Genomic DNA, 19741 nt, shown 5'->3' with positions numbered 1-19741 from the left:
TGTGGAGAGAGATGCGACCAGACTGTTACTGTTATCGAATCTGATGATGATGTCTTGATAAGAAGATTGACGACCAGACCAGGAGCGCGGTTTTCAAGACCAGCCAGGTGCTACACGTCATCCTGTGTATCTCTTTAGTGACATTGAGCTAAGTGAAAACTTCATGAACATATGCGTATTCTTTTCTTTTGACGTCCTCCAAGGGAAAATTCTGAAGAACGTTTGCGACGGCTGAGTCATGTTAAATTACCATGACGGAATCGATATCCAGCAGCAATAGACAGTTGAACAGAGTGTGTTGTATTTCATACGACAAACTGATATTTAGCAGAAATAGACTAACCTGATCAATGTGTGCTGCATTTCAAGAATGTTATATATCCACGTATTAAATTATGTAAACTTGTGTTGATCTTTCTCCATTACTTCGGGAGCATGGGAAAGAGTGAAGTAGGAAAGTAAAGTCGAGGTAGTACCTGTTTCTTTAGCTAATACGAAAAGGCGGCGTGTTTTCCTTCCATAAATTCCCTTTGGAAGGCGCACGTAGAAAGAACAACAGGCTGACGAGAACTGACCTTTGACATTTGGATTAAAAACAAGCTCAGAAAGTTAAAAAGAATAGAGATAAAGAAAAGCGCGCTATCCTGCTAAACGCAACCGCTACCTCGCTATACGGACTGGCTTGTCAATTTCACTGCGTTTTACAAAACATATGTTGACTTTAGCATGATTTGAACCGAGGACCTTCAGCTTTAGGGTCCGACACGCTACCAACCGGCTATGACAGCGCCACGAAAAGCTTAGAGAAAAGAAATTATATGAACAGTTTGTGGTTCTCAGCTCAGAAATATTCTCATGTGAAAACAGCTCACACCTGAACTGCAAAGGCGTATGATCTGTAGAGCCAGTCAAACGCGATGGCGGCCACTCATACAGACTGAATTTTACCAGAGAACTTTTTAGGCAACGTAAGGACAGTGAGACATGCATGAAGTTTGATTCGCAAGTCGGAATACAACACGAATGTTAATGATGTCAAGAGTCCAGCCATTAACAGCTCAACAAAACAATCAAGGGGATTACTGTATAACAAGGCGAAGTGAGTCGATCTTTCTTTGTCTGTCTGTATGTATGTCTATGTCTCGCTGTCTCTATGTCACTGTTGATTTGTCCGTCTGTCTGCCTGCCTGTCTGGCTTGATGTCTGACTTTCTGTATCCTCTGTCTCTATCCCTGTCTCTGTCTCTTTCTCGTTTCCCCTCTCTCTCTGTCTTTCTGTGCCATTCTCTCTCCGTCTTTCCTTTTCTCTTTCTGTCTCTGTCTCTCTCTCTCTCCGTCTTTCTCTTCTTCTATCCCTTCTAGGACTGGGTGGCCGAGTGGTAACGCACTTGCGCTCGGAAGCGAGAGGTTACGAGTTCGACCCTGGGTCAGGGCGTTAGCAATTTTCTCCCCCCTTTCCTAACCTAGGTGGTGGGTTCAAGTGCTAGTCTTTCGGATGAGACGAAAACCCGAGGTCCCTTCGTGTACACTACATTGGGGTGTGCACGTTAAAGATCCCACGATTGACAAAAGGGTATTTTCTGGCAAAATTGTATAGGCATAGATAAAAAAAAATGTCCACCAATAATAGGCCGTGAAAAGTAGGATATGCGCCGAAATGGCTGCGATCTGCTGGTCGATGTGAATGCGTGATGTATACTGTAAAAAATTCCATCTCACACGGCATAAATAGATCCCTGCGCCTTGAGTCCGAGTCTGGAGATACGCGCGCGATATAAGACTTCATATAACATAACATAACATCCCTTTCTCCTCTCCCTCTCTCTTTCTCTCTCTCTTTCTCTCTCTGTCTGTCTGTCTCTCTCTGTCTGTCCCCCTCTCTCTCTGTCTCTCTATCTCTTTCCATATCTCTCTCTCTGTCTGTCTGTCTCTCTCTCTCTGTGCCTCTCTCTCTCTCTCTCTAAATTAATTAGGCTTTCAAAATCAGTAGTTGTGTGTGTATGTGTGTGTGTGTATGTGTGTGTGTATGTGTGTGTGTGCGTTTGTGTGTGTGTGTGCGTGTCGTTTTTGTTTTGTTTTGTTTCGTTTGTTTGCTTGTTTTGTCATGGTGTGTCATAAATTGACGTAGCAGTTCCGGAGCAAATGTCTGTGGGTTCTGAATAATTCGTGCCTTTCACAGGGTGCACACACCTATGCTCTTAGGGGAACAGACTGTTGCGTGGTTTAATCGTCACCATGCTAGCTGCTACTGGCAATCAATGTAAAAGGCAATACATACATTACTGACTAATACGTTATCTCCTCGTGGGCTAAAAAAAAACCCGAAATGAATGATACATTCTGAAGGAGAAAAAAAGATTGAAAGTATGAAAGGTTGTTGGAACTAGGAAGGAATCTTGTATGGAATTGTATGCAGGGGGGACGAAAACAAGTGTGCACTGGATTGAATATCATTCTGTAGTGAAAGGGAAGTTTTGTTTTACACATAGTTTACTTCCGAGTTTAAACCTGATAAACATAGAACAAAGTGAGCAATACAGGTGAACAAATATAACTTTTTACCTTGCTTACACACCCACCCCCTCCGAGCAAAGCTGGCCAGGCTTTAAGCTGCCTGAAAGAGAAGAGCGAATGAGAGTCTTCACTGGACTGTACAGACGAAAAGACATGTCTTGGTCTCATGACTGACAATTTCAGGAACCCAGATGCTGTCGGTGTGTCAAGTGTGCAAGTAAAAAGGGTATTGTAGTTGTACATATATTACTTTAGATATTTTTTTTTGTTATCATGGGTTTTATGAATTTTCTTCTCTTATTCTTTTATAATTATTAATTAATGACCTATATGTGCTGATGACCAATTTAATTTCCTTTGTTGGATCAATAAAATGTTATGAGTTATGAGTTATGAGCTGATTTTGACACAACTAAACATGTCAATCACTAGATACCGTTATCATTTCAAACAGACAGGGATGGTTATCTACAAGTCGGTCTTGTGCAAATGTTCTCTAATGGAAACAGGGTCATAAAATGGAAAATAAAAGGTGTACGGACAAGGTCTTGTCAGATAGAGCCAGTGAGTCTGCGCCGGCATGAAGTCTAACGAGGCATATCGGTAACAGGCAGATGAGCCCTCATCGTGTTTGCATGGTGGTCGATTTCCCAATAGAGTGGATTGTCGCAGCAGTGCTTTTTGATGGCAAACCTTGTCCTTGCATCTCATGCTAAACTTGCAACTGTTTCCTCATCAATCGATGCTTTCTTGTATGATTTTTACAGATAAATGAAAGAACAAACTTGGGGGGGGGGGGGGGGGGGAGAACACGATGTTTGTGACAAAAATCGTAAACCAAATGACATCTAGTAAATAAAGAAACTCATTCGCCCACTCCCTGCAGCAAACTAACTAATCATGAAGCCAGCTTCACCAGTACGTATCATTCAACAATACAACGACGAAACCCGCTTATAAGTAGCGGGGGACAACATTAGAAATACGATGCAAGATAAGAAAAAACTATTTAACATTCTAAAGTAAGTTCAAAATAGTAGAATCAGGATTTTTTAGGCAATCTTGGAATGATTATCGAGAATCTGGTTGATGCAATAACAAGTATGTCATGTTTAAAACTATAGGTAAATCTTGATACATATTATTGGACAGAGCTTTCTTATCTTCTTCTTCTTCTTCTGCGTTCGTGGGCTGAAACTCCCACGTACACTCGTGTTTTTTGCACGAGTGGAATTGTACGTGTATTACCGTTTTTTACCCCGCCATTTAGGCAGCCATACGCCGTTTTCGGAGGAAGCATGCTGGGTATTTTCGTGTTTCTATAACCCACCGAACTCTGACATGGATTACAGGATCTTTTTCGTGCGCACTTGGTCTTGTGCTTGCGTGTACACACGGGGGTGTTCGGACACCGAGGAGAGTCTGCACACAAAGTTGACTCTGAGAAATAAATCTCTCGCCGAACGTGGGGACGAACTCACGCTGACAGCGGCCAACTGGATACAAATCCAGCGCGCTACCGACTGAGCTACATCCCCGCCCTAGCTTTCTTATCAGAAGCGCTGCATTTGTGAAGAGTTTTTTGGTATAGATTTCTAAAAAAAAGAAAGTCACTAACCAGGAGAACAGTGTTCAAACACGTTTTAATGGAAAGGCGCTGGTTCTCTACGACGCCTATTTATCGAGACAGATGTGACTACGAGCTTTCCAAATCTGTTCGTATTCCAATCAGTGAGTTCCAGTACTGTGTTCTGCGGGCGATTTGACTGACCTGACGCGTTGAGAAAAGCATCAGAGTGTATTGCTGCGAAACAGCTTAAGGTGTTACGAGTGTGTTTGAGTTGCGGTTCTTGCTCATGTTTATACTCACTGAGTTACTTCCCTTGGATCTGGATCTAGATCTGGATCTGGATAACCCGCCTGGGTTGGTGGTTTGCGGGTGCGAATGCGTATACGCACGGTTCAGTGTGCTTTCGCGAAAGGGTGTGTCATATGCACGGCTAGAACTAAGATACTTCTTGATTTCAGTAAATAGTTTCATTACATGTCAACTAGTTCGTTTTTAAATGATTTTTTAGAGATCGCCAAATGGTATTGTGTGAATAACATCATTCGATCGATTGTACGCACGGCGCCGTTCTTCTAGTAGCTCAGTCCACTCCTTCTTTCCGGTATGGAAACAGACGTGTTTCTGGCGAAAGAATCGGCGTTTTCAACTCGCCATATCTTCATATTCATTCGGACTAGAACAACGAAATATAAATTTCTTGTAAAAAAAAATCCCGAGCCTTGCGACTCTGGTAGTCATTTTCTTACGCGAAGCGGCCTTTGGTAGGTACGACAGTTTTAGTCACCCAAGTATATATCTAAAACGCACGTGGACGAGTTTTCAATGGCGTATTTGAAGTCTGTGAATGTTGTGATTACAAATCATTTCGGGGCACCCCTCAGTCTATACGTACAGACAAACAAATTGCATGGAATGAAATTTGAGAGGCTGGACTGTAAGTTGTTGTTTTGACTTCTACAAATCTCGCAGGTCTCACTGGGCGAAAAGTCACGTTTTGGCACTATAACGTGGCATATAACATGAAACATGAAGTTAATCAACTGAATTTTGTGGCATTATACCTGTGCGATTCACATCAAGTTAGAAAAACTGCCGTAACGCAATAAAATCCCTGAGATTTTAGCGGGCTGCAAAACACAGTAAAACATCGAGTTTGGGTGTCTGCGTTTTGGACGTTTTCGCTACATTAACGCACGGCGATTCACGTCGTGTTAAACGCGTTTCAGCAGTGCGCAAAACACCACGAAACCTATGGAGTTTCGATAAGTTTTTCTGGTTTCTAAAACTTGATGTTAGAGTGTTGTTTTGATGGATTATTCTGCGTTTTCATCAGCCTGGTGCCGAACCTGCAGAATCAGACGATTATCGGCTCCCTCTCTCTCTCTCTAGTTTCTCTCTCAGCACGGTCACACACACACACATACACACACTGCACATACATCATACACACACACACACCGGCACACACATTCACACTGTCACTGCACACGGCACACACACATGCACACACATGCACACACACACACACACACACACACACACTGTGACTGACACTGACTGACCGTCACACACACACACACACACACACGGGCACACACTGACTGACCGTCACACACACACACACACGGGCACACAGTGACACACACACACACCCCTTGAACTGACACACACACACGCACACACAACTGAACACACACATACACACACTGATCATCAGTTTATAAATGTGAAAAAAAGTGCAGTGCACAAACATTTTTGGGGGTATCTCTTATTTTCTCTATAATTATGAGCCTTGTCACAGTACAGTGTACACGAGAGACTGCATTGCCCGTGCGTTGAGCAGAGAAAGTAGGTCATTCTAACCTGACTATTTAGCGCGGTCAGATTTTAGTTTTCTTCTATATTCCTTTGCACTTTTGCTGGGGTAGGCTACTGGCCGAGTTAATCGTTTTCCCATGTGTGTGGGACCTGTAAGGAATTCGAAGCGGCGAAGGACCACAGATAGGCATTTGTTCTACTCCCCCCCCCCCCCCCCCCCCTCCCCGAAACATCCGTCCGAGATGGTGGCTACTGACTGGACTTGCAACTTTCTCAACTTGTACAGTACGAACTGCAGTGACTCGAATTTGAGTTTTGGGATTTCTCTTGCTCTACCTTTTCTGATAATGTTTTACTTAGCTCGTGTTTAGATGCAATACATACTGTCTCTTTACATTTAGTCAAGTTTGTGTGTGTGTGTGTGTGTGCGTGTGCATGTGTGTGTGTAGAGCGATTCAGACCAAACTACTGAACCGATCTTTATGAAATTTTACATGAGAGTTCCTGGGTATGATATCCCCGGACATTTTTTTATTTTTTTCGATAAATACCTTTGATGACGTCATATCCGGCTTTTTGTAAAAGTTGAGGCGGCACTGTCACACCCTCATTTTTCAATCAAATTAATTGAAATTCTAGTCAAGCAATCTTCGACAAAGGCCGGACCTCGGTATTGCATTTCAGTTTGGTGGCTTAAAAATTAATTAATGACTTTGGTCATTAAAAATCTAAAAATTGTAGAAAAAAAATGTATAAAACGATCCAAATGTACGTTCATCTTATTCTTCATCTGACATCATTTTCTGATTCCAAAAACATATAAATAAAAATATAATTTTTTTTATCAAAATTAAATTTTCGAAATCAATTTAAAAACACTTTCATCTTATTCCTTGTCGGTTCCTGATTCCAAAAAAATATAGAGATGATATGTTTGGATTAAAAACACGCTCAGAAAGTTAAAACGAAGAGAGGTACAGAAAAGCGTGCCGTCCTTCTCAGAGCAACTACTACCCCGCTCTTCTTGTCAATTCCACTGCCTTTGCCACGAGCGGTGGACTGACGATGCTACGAGTATACGGTCTTGCTGAAAAATTGCATTGCGTTCAGTTTCATTCTGTGAGTTCGACAGCTTGACTAAATGTTGTATTTTCGCCTTACGCGACTTGTTTTGTTTTAGGATCGATTTTGATAATGATTGAGAAAGGAGAATAGGCGCCGGTGTTAGTTTTACAGTCGGTTTTATGAAGTTTGAGTAAAGAAGTGCGTGGTTTTTACCCTCCCTTTCGTTTCCCTTCCCCTTCTTTGGTTTGCTATTATTGTGCCTAAGAGCCGAAATGGCTGCACTCTAACTCATCTTTGATCTCCCAAAAGACTCCATAAACAAACTAGTGTATCAAGAGGCTGGCTGGCTGCCCCTCGATGAAGAAAGAAGACTAAAGTCGGCCCAGTACGTATCAAGAGCAAGTACTTTTGACAATGCTGTGAACGAAGAGCTCACTGCTGAGTTCGACACAATAACCTCGGCCTCTTACCAAAACCTAAAAAGAAAAACACCCAAAATACACGAAGCAACGATCCCACTAGCAGACTATATGTTCAACCGATATTTCAAGAAAGTGGGGGTAAACCCAGGTAGGATGGCCCACATTCCCATTCACCCCTTCCCATTTTGGTTCATGGAATCCCCCATTATCATCCCTGATCATGATCTGGGAGTAACAAAAAAAGATAACCCTGTACTTGTCTCATCAATAGTAAAAGAAATAATCTCAAACAATAACAAAGATCACCTACAAATATTTACTGACGGCTCCAAAAAAATGATGACCAAGCTGACTGTGCTTTTGTCATTCCTGACCTCAAAATAAGTTAAAAAAAAATTAAACTCAACAAGGATGTGTCCATTTTCACTGCAGAAATGCTGGCTACGTTATCTTAAGAGCATGCCACTATATCAATGACCCCCCTCGACCTCCAACAAGAGTCGTGATTCTCTCCGACTCAAAACCAGCATAACTGCTCTTCAAAATGGTTCCAGAAACCGAGAAGAGCTTCAGACGGAAATATTGTTCCTCTGTCACCAGATCATTGCCTCTTGAACAGAACTGACCCTTAGGCTACGTACTTCCCCTCACACACATGGATCAGAGGCAAGGATATGGCTGACAGAGAAGCAAAAGAGGCTGTTACAGATCAAGCAGCATTTCATGACATAAAATTAACAAAGACGGGAGCAAAACACAAAATGGCCAAAGTTGCCTGGCGTCACTGGGAAACAGAATTGAAAATAGAAGGCAATGCCCATGGTTGGCTTATTCTGCCCCGACAAACAAAACAAAACAGGCCTACACTCCCCACCTCCCTCCTTAAAATACTTCTCAGAATTCGCACGGATGGCCATGGATGCGCTCACAAGTGCTTTCCCCGTCTCTGTGAATGTGGACAGTTTATATCTTTGTTACACCTCTTTGACCGCTGCCAATCACTCCAGCAAGATTTCTGCAACCTACACACCCTTGTCAACGAACATAACCTGAAACCCCATGAGTTTTTTTTTAGATAAACATTGCACGCTTCAATGGAAGCTAGCATACACCCTGTGTCTCTCAATAGTAGAAGGCTGAAATAGGATATCTGTTTTAAAAAAAAACCTGATCTCCGTTCCTCACACCGAGCTTTTTCTTCTTCATTGTATTATTTTTCCAGTTATCTATTTACTTACCTATTCAGCCAAAAATATAACAATATCCCACATAACAAAAATTAAAAAAATAAGCCTACAAAACCGCTCCAGTCCAACCATATTCCGCGTACACAATCTTTACTTCCATCCCCATTTTGAAATATCGCAAAAGACTTCCAGATATAATTATAACACGATCATATATGTGTTCTCTGGTTGCATGTTTGTTCAGTGTCTTGTCCCCACATAAAGCATATTAACTCTACCTGTCCTAAAGCAAGTTGCAGTTCTAAGAGGACGTTAAAACTAGTTATCATCATCAACACACACACACACACATATGAAAGAACCCATGTATATTTTTATGATTGTTGTTTTGGTCTGAATACAATTTGGAATCTTACTACACTCTTGTTAATTGATTTTACATTTTGTTGTCAGAAGTATTTTGTTCGTCGGTTCGTGTCTGGTGCGTGTGGTTTGAATGCCGTCCTGTCAAATGTCTTTTAAAAACACATTCACGGTAACATCTTCGACGCAGACACAGACAGTTAGGAAGGGCTCCTAATATGGACCACTTTTTGTTTCATGCTGATAACTAGCTTGTTTTCTTGCGAAGAAGTTTTATTTTGTGTTTGGTAGTCCTTTTCTCTTAGGTTAACCGTTAGGCCTTATTAGAGTGAAATAGCTTTGATAAACATTCAACAAAAATTAAATACAGACAAAATCACAAATGGTCCATAATAGGAGCCTGGGCGCCTAATATGGATCAGTGAAGCGGCCTTCACAAATCACTGTAAAAAGCCCCCTATACTTCAAAATAACATGATACAACTTAGTGTACAAGTCAGTCTAATTCAAATATGCTTTAGATTGATCTGTTTCGGGTTGATGAGAGCATTATTTGAAGCACACCAGGAAACTAAAGAAGCTTATCAAAAACAGAGTGAAAATAAGTGAAATTATCAACTTCCACGAAAAGAAGACTTTTTTTTTTAAATCTCGAGGACTAGTTATAGGTTATTTCCAGCAAGCTTCTTAATGAATTATTGAAAATAGCTTTTAGCTTTTTTTTCTCGATTTGTTGAAGGTGGTCCATATTAGGGGACTCGCACATACTTTGAGATCTTGCTAATATTTTTTGTTTGCACGGTAAAAACTCGGGGTCATCCCTGCTAAAATGTAACAAATGCGGTCTTAGCTGTCATATATAGCAATTTTTGTGTGATAAAAGCTTTGGCTGTGGACAGAAACGAGTCCGTTTTCGGCGGCAAAGCCGTTTAGAGTGAACGCTGCCAAACTGAGTGAAAAAAAGAGAAAAAGCCTAACGGTTTTGAGATTTGTGTTTCTGCAATACAGCGAACAAAACTTTTTTGAGCGCTCAAGCGCCGTTAGTTTTTCAGAACAGGAGGTGGTCCATATTAGGAGCCGGTCCATATTAGGAGCTACGTGAAGCTACCACCGCTCGGCTTTACACACACACACACACTTTTAATTAGTTGCTTTTGGCAGCGCACACGGCCTCATCATCTGAACTTGAAACAAGATCGCGTAAGGCGAAAATACAATATTTAGTCAAGTAGCTGTCGAACTCACAGAATGAAACTGAACGCAATGCCATTTTTCAGCAAGACCGTATACTCGTAGCATCGTCAGTCCACCGCTCATGGCAAAGGCAGTGAAATTGACAAGAAGAGCGGGGTAGCAGTTGCGCTAAGAAAGATAGCACGCTTTTCTGTACCTCTCTTTGTTTTAACTTTCTGAGCGTGTTTTTAATCCAAACATATCATATCTATATGTTTTTGGAATCAGGAACCGACAAGGAATAAGATGAAAGTGTTTTTAAATTGATTTGGACCGAATTTAATTTTGATAATAATTTTTATATATTTAATTTTCAGAGCTTGTTTTTAATCCGAATATAACATATTTATATGTTTTTGGAATCAGCAAATGATGGAGAATAAGATAAACGTAAATTTGGATCGTTTTATAAATTTTTTTTTTTTTTTACAATTTTCAGATTTTTAATGACCAAAGTCATTAATTAATTTTTAAGCCACCACGCTGAAATGCAATACCGAAGTCCGGGCTTCGTCGAAGATTACTTGACCAAAATTTCAACCAATTTGGTTGAAAAATGAGGGCGTGACAGTGCCGCCTCAACTTTCACGAAAAGCCGGATATGACGTCATCAAAGACATTTATCCAAAAAATGAAAAAAACCGTTCGGGGATTTCATACCCAGGAACTCTCATGTCAAATTTCATAAAGATCGGTACAGTAGTTTAGTCTGAATCGCTCTACACACACACACAGACACACACACGCGCACACGCACATACACCACGACCCTCGTTTCGATTCCCCCTCGATGTTAAAATATTTAGTCAAAACTTGACTAAATATAACAACTACAAAACACAACAACGTACAACAACAGCATGGTTGTGCCTGTCGGGTTATCAGTCACCATAAGGTGCCTGTACTTGTCAGTCTCTCTTTTTAGATCAGTGCCAGTGGCCTGTGCCGGCGATAGTTTGGTAACGTCGCGCAGACCGCGCATGCGCCATGTACAGTAAACTGTTATCACAAATGGCGGATAAATCTAACTCGTGCAAAGAAACGTTTCAAAACCAAGCTTTATGGACGTTTTTATGACTACGTACTCCAGCAGACATCAACTTGAGGTCGACGTGTGTGGGGTTTGCTCAAAATACGTAAGTATTCGTCAGCCGTTTGGCTTCTCGAATTAAGTTTCAACTTTGTCTCTGTCTCGAACCACAGGCGGAAGGTATTCACTCAATCACTGGACCACAACTTCCTTATGTACAGTGTTTGGTATTGAGTATGAAAGTAGTCTGGTGGTCCAGTGGACGATACCTTTCGCCTGTGCTCGAACCAAATACTAAGCTTACCAGTTACCACACTGTCATACTCATACTGTCATAGTCATAGTGATAGCACTGATACATTTGTACAGGTAAACATGGCTGTTTGCTGAAAATCAGTCTGTGAAAAATTGCAATGATGTCTCTGAAGTTTGATTCAGTCCCTAATTCATTCAGTGATTCATTTTGATGGGACGTCAACCCATGGTGAGACTAATAATGATATTTGATCGTATTCTGCCAGTGCCATTGCCAACTGCCATTGTTGTTCTTGTGTGCACTAATTAGTAATTTACTAGCAATAGGAGTTCGAGTTCTACTATAGTAGTATTTTACTAAATCATTACTACTAGTACTAAATACTACTGCTACTACTAGCTTTAAACAAGCTATGGTTTGAATGACCAGCTAATAGTTAATAAGTACATTATTTTTGCATCAGCGAGGTATACATAAATTTAACGAAGTGGATTCACAGCGCGCGTCGCGTTGTGCAGCGTTGCGATTTACAACGCGCTGCACTACGAGGAACGCTGCGATTCACGACGCGCGATGTATTCTGCCGATACATTTCCTTCACAATCGCAAAGTTTACAACAGCTACATCTATCTGATCTATTTGAGAAATAAAACTGTCAATAAAACGAAAAACAGAGCTGAGCCATTCTCTCTCTCTCACTCTTTCAACTGAATTCACCAGTATATCGCCGCGTCGATGTAAAAACGTGCCTACCTCTGCTGAACAATCCTTCTCATTGCGGTCAATGCGCATGCGCCAATCTTGGACTTACAAAAATGCGACCCTTTGACCGATCGAACCATGGGTTAGGGTAAGGCTAAGGGTTAGGTTGTTCACGACCTGATTAATCTCCCCATGTTAGCGCATGCGCATTGACCGCAATGAGAAGGATTGTTCAGGCAGAGTTTTCAGTTTGTGACACCGACCTTGAATACTTGGCAGTCATACTCATACTCATATCACTACATGTCATTGCAATGGCTTCTACTATATATGGAAAGGAGCTGAGTTTTTAAACTGGGATGACGTTTTTAAACAATTATCCGAGTACAGTGCCGCGGAACTGTTAATCGGTGTCACACCAGTTTAACACTTCAGCAGCCATTTTGGAATTCGCGCATGCGCAGATCATTTTTTCAGCGTGGGTTTTTTTCCAGTTGATTTGAACGCGTATTATATACAGTATATATATATTCAGTCTGCATAAAGTGCAATTTTGTAGTCTTGCAGCCCTGAAGTTGCTTTCAAAGAAAGACTGTAAAATGTTGCTGATAATCATGCATACATGTACAAAAATAAAGCGCATCAACAATCTGCGCTGGTGAGAGCAATAGCCGCGCTCTGGGAATCGCTGCGCTGCACAACGTGCCGCGCTCTGTGAATTGCCGCGCTGCACAGCGCGCTGCGCTCTGTGAATCGCTTGCCTAAATTTAAATATTTTATTAAAAAAATACCGCATGGTTTTGCTTGACCAAATCATTTATCAGCTAACAATATGCTTTTATTTCAGTTGGACCTGACTTGAGCATGGTTCCGTTGTCTCCGCAACAACAGATTGGTTACTCAAGAATTGCAGGCATGTCCAGTTTGCAGCATGTGCAGGCTGACCCCGCTGAGTGTGAAGATCTGATGGCTGATCTAGACACAACATAAGCTGCTTGACACTATTCCAAGGTAAGCAAGAAGCTTTGAAAATAGTTACTTAAGTGTTACTTAGTAAGTGTACATTTTTGTGGGTGAACCATCGGTAACCGTCCCCGTCCCCCCCCCCCCCCCCCACCCCTCGACACCCCCACCCACACATACAAACACGCACACAAACTTGGGTTTGTACTACAACTATTAGTATTAACTACTCTTCATAAATGAGTTATGTAATTCATCAGAGGTTTGAAGTCATTATGGTTTTGCAAATTAGTAAGAGACTATGTGGGTGCATGGATTCAGTAATGCGCAATTAATACATGCAATACTCCTGCTGGTGAGTTCACTACAAACAGGTACTACATTAGAACTGATCTATGTTATTTGTTAATGAGGATGATTAATCGTAATCTCACTGTCAAACTGTCATGATACTATTGCCATTGACAGTGCTAGATCACTTCATAAAGTTATTTTAGTAAGTAATCATATGATATTGATAATTTTGATAAAGTGATTTACTGACGGTGACAATGACATGTTATCTTCATACTATTCCAGGTACAAGATGCTAAACGTGCAGATATCAAGGGCTTGGGATTTCGGCTCCTGGAGATGCTACTTGTAACTCTTTTGTGAGTACCGATGTATACTGGGTGTTTTCTCAGTTTTTGTCCGCTGTCAGTGTGAGATTTATATTGTGGTACAGTGGAACCCCCCAATTTAAGACTCCCTCCTTTTAAAGACCTTGTTTTCTCAGACTTTCTGTTCACAACCTCTGTAAAATTACCCCCCTTTTAAGACTCCCTCCTTTTTAAGACTGAATTTTCTCAGATTATTGTAGGTCTTAAAAGGGGTGTTCCACTGTATAACCTGTTTTTCTAGTTTCATGGTTTAGCCACGACTCACTTTGAATGAGGGTCATCTGCCAGGCATTTAGCTGATTATCTGATAGTGATAAGTGATATTTATTAATTTGCTATTTATAAATTACAGTTGCAGTAAACTAACACTGTCGCACAAAGTATGTGACTTTAAAAAAAGATTTGTTTGTAATCATGTGAGCTCTGTCCACTAGATGATGGAGAAGGGAATTTTTCCAGTTGAGTCTGCAACATGGATTTTTCTCTCTCAGGATAACAAATACAGCAGGGTTCGTACAGGTCATGGAAAACCTGGAAAGTCATGGAATTTGATTTTTAATTTTCCAGGCCTGGAAAGTCATGGAATTTCAATTCAAGTCATGGAAAGTCATGGAATTTAAAAAAAATAAAAAAGAAAGAAAAATTAACCTTTAGCACGCCAGCGGCGATTTTCGTTGCCCAGCCATTCCACCACCCCCCCCCCCCCCCCCCGCGATTTGCGTCTCCAGCACAAGGCTTGTTCGTATGACCAACTTCTCGTTCATATTTGCATACGAGAATAACGGTATTTTTAACGGCACTTGAGCCAAAGCGAGGCTCACTTCCTTCCGTTATCTCGTCGTGTCGTCTGCGCTGCATTTGAGTCGGTTTCGTCGAAGTTTTTTGTTTTTGCATCGATAAAGTACTTTAGCGCTTCGACAAGCAAGATGGAGGATGATGAGTTTGAAACTTTCTTTCAGTTGTTTCTTGACAACAAAAAGTATGCGGAATTGGAACGAATTACCGAGGAAGATCTTCGCAATGAACTGTGTATCGCGGTGAAAAAAATGACAGTTCGTCAAGTCACAGTGACGGTTACGAAACAGAATTTACGAAAGTGCAGATGGATACAAACAGTGGCTGGTCCAGTTTAGTGAAATGACAGGACCAGCAAACATTACCGATAATCTGACTGCCTAGCAAATGCTTGACTTGCTTGTCGAAGAGACACTGCGTAGAAACTGACTCAAATTCAGTGCAAAGCAAGCCAGTGTCAAAACTGGCAGTGACAAGACGTAAAAAGTTTGCGTGTTCGGAAATGGCGACCTGTGGATCTAGTCATGGAAAATGTTATTGAGGCTCATGAAAAAGTCATGGAATTTTGTTTCTAAAAAGCAGTGGGGACCCTGTACAGTATGGAAGGAAAAATTTAGGGTTGGTGTGGCGATAACAATAAAGATATGTCATAGTGACTTGACTAATTGATTTGAATTCTGCTGCAGGTCAGTCGCCCCCCACCTCCTGCTCCTGACCTGGTTGCCTACTACAACTTCGAGGAAATACGACAGGACACCCTTCAGCTTGCTGCACCATGGTGTCTCTTGGAGAACAGCAAGGAACAGATACAGGTGGGGTCGGTTGGGATACCGTAAACAGACTATTTTGTTTTGTTGGCCTTAGCATAGAGTCTGGGGATGTGAGATGTGCATGATGTGTTGTTTGAATCTGACAGTGATTGTATGAATTTTTTATACATGTATTGTTGTCACGCGCTTTGAACTTCTGATAAGGCGCTTTATAAATGCCCGTTATTATTATTATTATTATTATAAATAGATACACACTTGTAAACTTATGTTAGTTTTCACACGTGAGCATGAAGGAATGTGCCTTTATGAGGAATGTATAGTGGCTTGCAATATTGAATTTGAGGGATGTTTGCAGTTATATAATATATTAGCACAGCTCAGTTTTCTTGAGGGTTCCATGAGAACAGTGAAATTCTCCTTTGAGGACTGAAAAATATCTTGGATAATTGGTCTTAATTGGAGGGGGGGGGGGGGGGGGGTTTAAAAAATAAGTACATTCACATGTGTTTTTCATTTTCACTGTGTTAAGGTGGGGAGGTCCTTCTCTACTTCTTTCTTTGTTTTCCCATTGACATATTTTTGTTCTTGTCTATATTTTTTACATAGGTTCACCATTAGTCCTCATCCCCAGCCGACTGTTTCCGCTGAAGCCGTGAAGGATACTTCTTCATGTAGGCGTGGACATCTTTTTCGTCGCCATGCAAGGCTTCCAGTACCATATAATTTTGTGAATACTCTGGGGACCTGTCATCGACTTTGGAAGGACGCTTTATTTTATAACACTTTGTACCCCATCTTTGTTGACCAAGATTTTTTAAGCCGAGACCAGCTGTGCTGCAGCAGGTCACTCAGAATTCTAGAAACTGTGTATCAACAGGCTAGAATGCTGGCGTTAGATCAACGTTACAGGAAGCGACTGAAGCTAACCGTCTAGGCAGGATGCGGATATGTGCCGAATGAGAACAGATGCAATGTACATAGTGACTGTGTGTACAGATATATATATATATCCATACCTGAACTTTGTTAGATAAATTATCAATCAATCAATCAATATGAGGCTTATAGTTATATCACGCGTATTCCGTGGGTACAGTTCTAAGCGCAGGGATTTTGTTTTGATTTTTTTTTTATGCAATTTATATCGCGCACATATTCAAGGCGCAGGGATTTATTTATGTCGTGTGAGATGGAATTTTTTTACACAATACATCACGCATTCACATCGGCCAGCAGATCGCAGCTATTTCGGCGCATATCCTACTTTTCACGGCCTATTATTCCAAGTCACACGGGTATTTGGTGGACATTTTTAGCTATGCCTATACAATTTTGCCCGTCGCGATATAACCTTCGTGGTTGAAAACGACGTTAAACACCAAATAAAGAAAGAATACAATTTTGCCAGGAAAGACCGTTTTGTCAATCGTGGGATCTTTAACGTGCACCCCCAATGTAGTGTACACGAAGGGACCTCGGTTTTTCGTCTCATCCGAAAGACTAGCACTTGAACCCACCACCTAGGTTAGGAAAGGGGGGAGAAATAAATAGCGGCCTGACCCAGGGTCGAACACGCAACCTCTCGATTCCGAGCGCAAGTGCGTTACCACTCGGCCACCCATGCCGGTTGTTATGATCGCCACATTTTAGGTCCCCCCCTTTTCAAACTTCCCCGCTTTTAAGACCTTACGTTTTTGGATTTTCTGTTCACAACCTGTTGTGCATTTACCTACATATTAAGCAGTGTTTCTTGTATAGAATATAGTCAATGTTTGTAAAGATTTTAGTCAAGCAGTATGTAAGAAATGTTAAGTCCTTTGTACTGGAAACTTGCATTCTCCCAGTAAGGTCATATATTGTACTACGTTGCAAGCCCCTGGAGCAGTTTTTTGAGTCACTTGAGAAAATGTGATTCTATGTAATCGGTCAGTGTTAGTCTGTCCGGCCGTCCGGCCGGCCGTCCGTAGACACCACCTTAACGTTGGACTTTTCTCGAAAACTATCAAAGCGATCCGGCTCATATTTTGTTTAGTCGTGACCTCCAATGACCTCTACACTTTAACGATGGTTTCGTTGACCTTTGACCTTTTTCAAGGTCACAGGTCAGCGTCAAAGGAAAAATTAGACATTTTATATCTTTGACAAAGTTCATCGGATGTGATTGAAACTTTGTAGGATTATTCTTTACATCAAAGTATTTACATCTGTAGCCTTTTACGAACGTTATCAGAAAAACAAGGGAGATAACTAGCCTTTTCTGTTCGGCAACACACAACTTAACGTTGGGCTTTTCTCGGAAACTATAAAAGTGACCGGGCTCAAATTTTATGTGAACGTGACTCATTGTGTTGTGAATAGCAATTTCTTCCTGTCCATCTGATGCCTCATATAATATTCAGAACTGCGAAAGTGACTCGATCGAGCGTTTGCTCTTCTTGTTGATTAGTGCTTTTGTGAACAAGAAACAATTGACAAGTGGCACTATCCCATCTTCCCCCTTTCCTCTATCCCATCTCCCCCTTTTCCTGTCGCAATATAACCTTGAATGGTTGAAAACGACGTTAAACAACAAATAAAGAAAGAAAAGAATTCATCAACGAGTGATTACTGCCTCACCATAGCAGTTAGGCCAGTCTTACTAACTCTTACTTTTATTAATGTGCCGTGATGCAAAGACGTTGAGCAGTTTTCAGATGTTTATGAATCTAGGGCTTTCAAAATTTACTGACATGTTGGACTCCATGACATCCAAACATGAAGTTCAGTTACCCCTTTTCAACTTTGAAGGTCACATTGTAGGCGAATTTTTAGCAAAAAGTTGGAACATTGGTGTGACTGTTCTTACTCACAAGGGAAGTGATTTAGTTATTTGCTGATTTTTATTTTGTATGGCCTTCTTTCACCCATTTAATCATTCATAAATGTTCATACCCAAGGGAAGTAATTCACATATATATCTATGGCCAATGTTTTCACAGGGCATCTGCCCCCCCCCCCCCCCCCCCCCCTCCCAACACACACTCACATGGGCTAAAACTTACATGGCTTTTATGGGTATGACGCTCTTAATCACAAGGGAAGTAATTTACTGATGGTGTGTTTTCATTTCATGTGGCCTTCACCGATTTGAATAATTTATTTTAGCTTATCCAATTATAGTGTGGATGAACACTGTCTCCACTCAAAATAGTCCTTTGCTATTGTACATTGTGAATCAGCATTTTTGTTTTTGTCCTGTTTGAATAAAGTGCAATAATTTTACAACCAAAGTGTTAATGTTAAAGATGTTTACATAATGTGTGAAGGATGATGCATTTGAAAACTAATATTGTTAAATGTCAATTGACCTGTGACAAGTCAGCAAAGTGCAATATCCAAGCATGAAACCCGCACACAATTCCCAAACAACATGCTTTCTTTTCCACAAAATTCCATCCAGGTGAAAACAATTATGTGAACGTCATAACATGGTGTTTTTTTTACATTAATAATCAAGCCTAACACCAACTAACATGGTGTTAATAGGCATTTGAGCAAGCTTTAACACCAACATAACATGGAGTTAATAGGCATTTGAGCAATCTTTAACACCAACATAACATGGGGTTTTGCATGTTAAACCAGCAATAACATGATGTTAATCACATTACAAGCAAGCTGTAACACCACCAAAACAAGCAGTTTTGCAAGTTAAGTCTACGATAACATGATGTTACTTGGCGTTAAACCAAAGCTTTAATGCCATCAAAACTTGACATTTTTGCATGTTACAGACATGCTGTAACATGGTTTAACATGATGTTTTGACCGTCGCAAAACGCGCTGAAATTCCAGGCAATTTCGCAGCGATAACTTCAACAAAATCCAATCAAAATCTGGCGTTGTCGTGAACACCAAAATGTGATAAACCCATTGAAACTTGAAGTTTTGTTGGGATTTTGAGTAGTTTTGTAAGATACAAAACGCCACTTTTCGCCCAGTGTCTTTTATGCAAAACAGACTCAAAATTGCATTTTTCACGCAAGTGTAGATGACGAGACTATCGAAGGAATGGAATACACTTGCCTACAGATATAATAGACAGATACTTATATCTATGACTTACCCTAGCCCATATGTTAGAATAAAGAACATACTTTGCTCTTTTGAATGATGTATGATTTGGCACTGTACACAGGATTTTAGACCTGCCCCCGAAGTGATTTTTCCATAAACCCGTCAAAAAGCTCACTCTGTTTTGGCCGTAAAAAGCGCCCAAATGAAGTCAATTTCTAACCTGTGTCGTGTGTTCGAAGGAGTACATCTCAGCGATGCCATTGCCTTGCAACCTCAAAGAAATATATTTTAATAACCCGCTAAATGAACGTTTTTTTAGTGTGAAATAAAAG

At 40.9% G+C, this 19741-nt stretch overlaps 1 protein-coding gene and 1 long non-coding RNA gene across 2 annotated transcripts in view; one reads left to right on the top strand and one right to left on the bottom strand.

Moving 5' to 3' along the window:
- LOC138979156 (metabotropic glutamate receptor 3-like) overlaps positions 1-19741 on the bottom strand; it is a 374871-nt gene that overhangs the window by 276538 nt on the left and 78592 nt on the right. The window lies entirely within an intron of this gene.
- LOC138978143 (uncharacterized) lies at positions 11147-18170 on the top strand. Its single transcript, XR_011459590.1, has 5 exons — positions 11147-11307; positions 13008-13171; positions 13703-13776; positions 15267-15392; positions 15960-18170. It is a non-coding gene; the product is annotated as an uncharacterized lncRNA (long non-coding RNA).

The sequence above is a fragment of the Littorina saxatilis genome, linkage group LG10 (genome assembly GCF_037325665.1).
Source record: "Littorina saxatilis isolate snail1 linkage group LG10, US_GU_Lsax_2.0, whole genome shotgun sequence".
Lineage (NCBI taxonomy): Eukaryota > Metazoa > Mollusca > Gastropoda > Littorinimorpha > Littorinidae > Littorina > Littorina saxatilis.
Note: the sequence above shows the minus strand (reverse complement) of the source record. Positions and strands in the feature narration are given on the sequence as shown.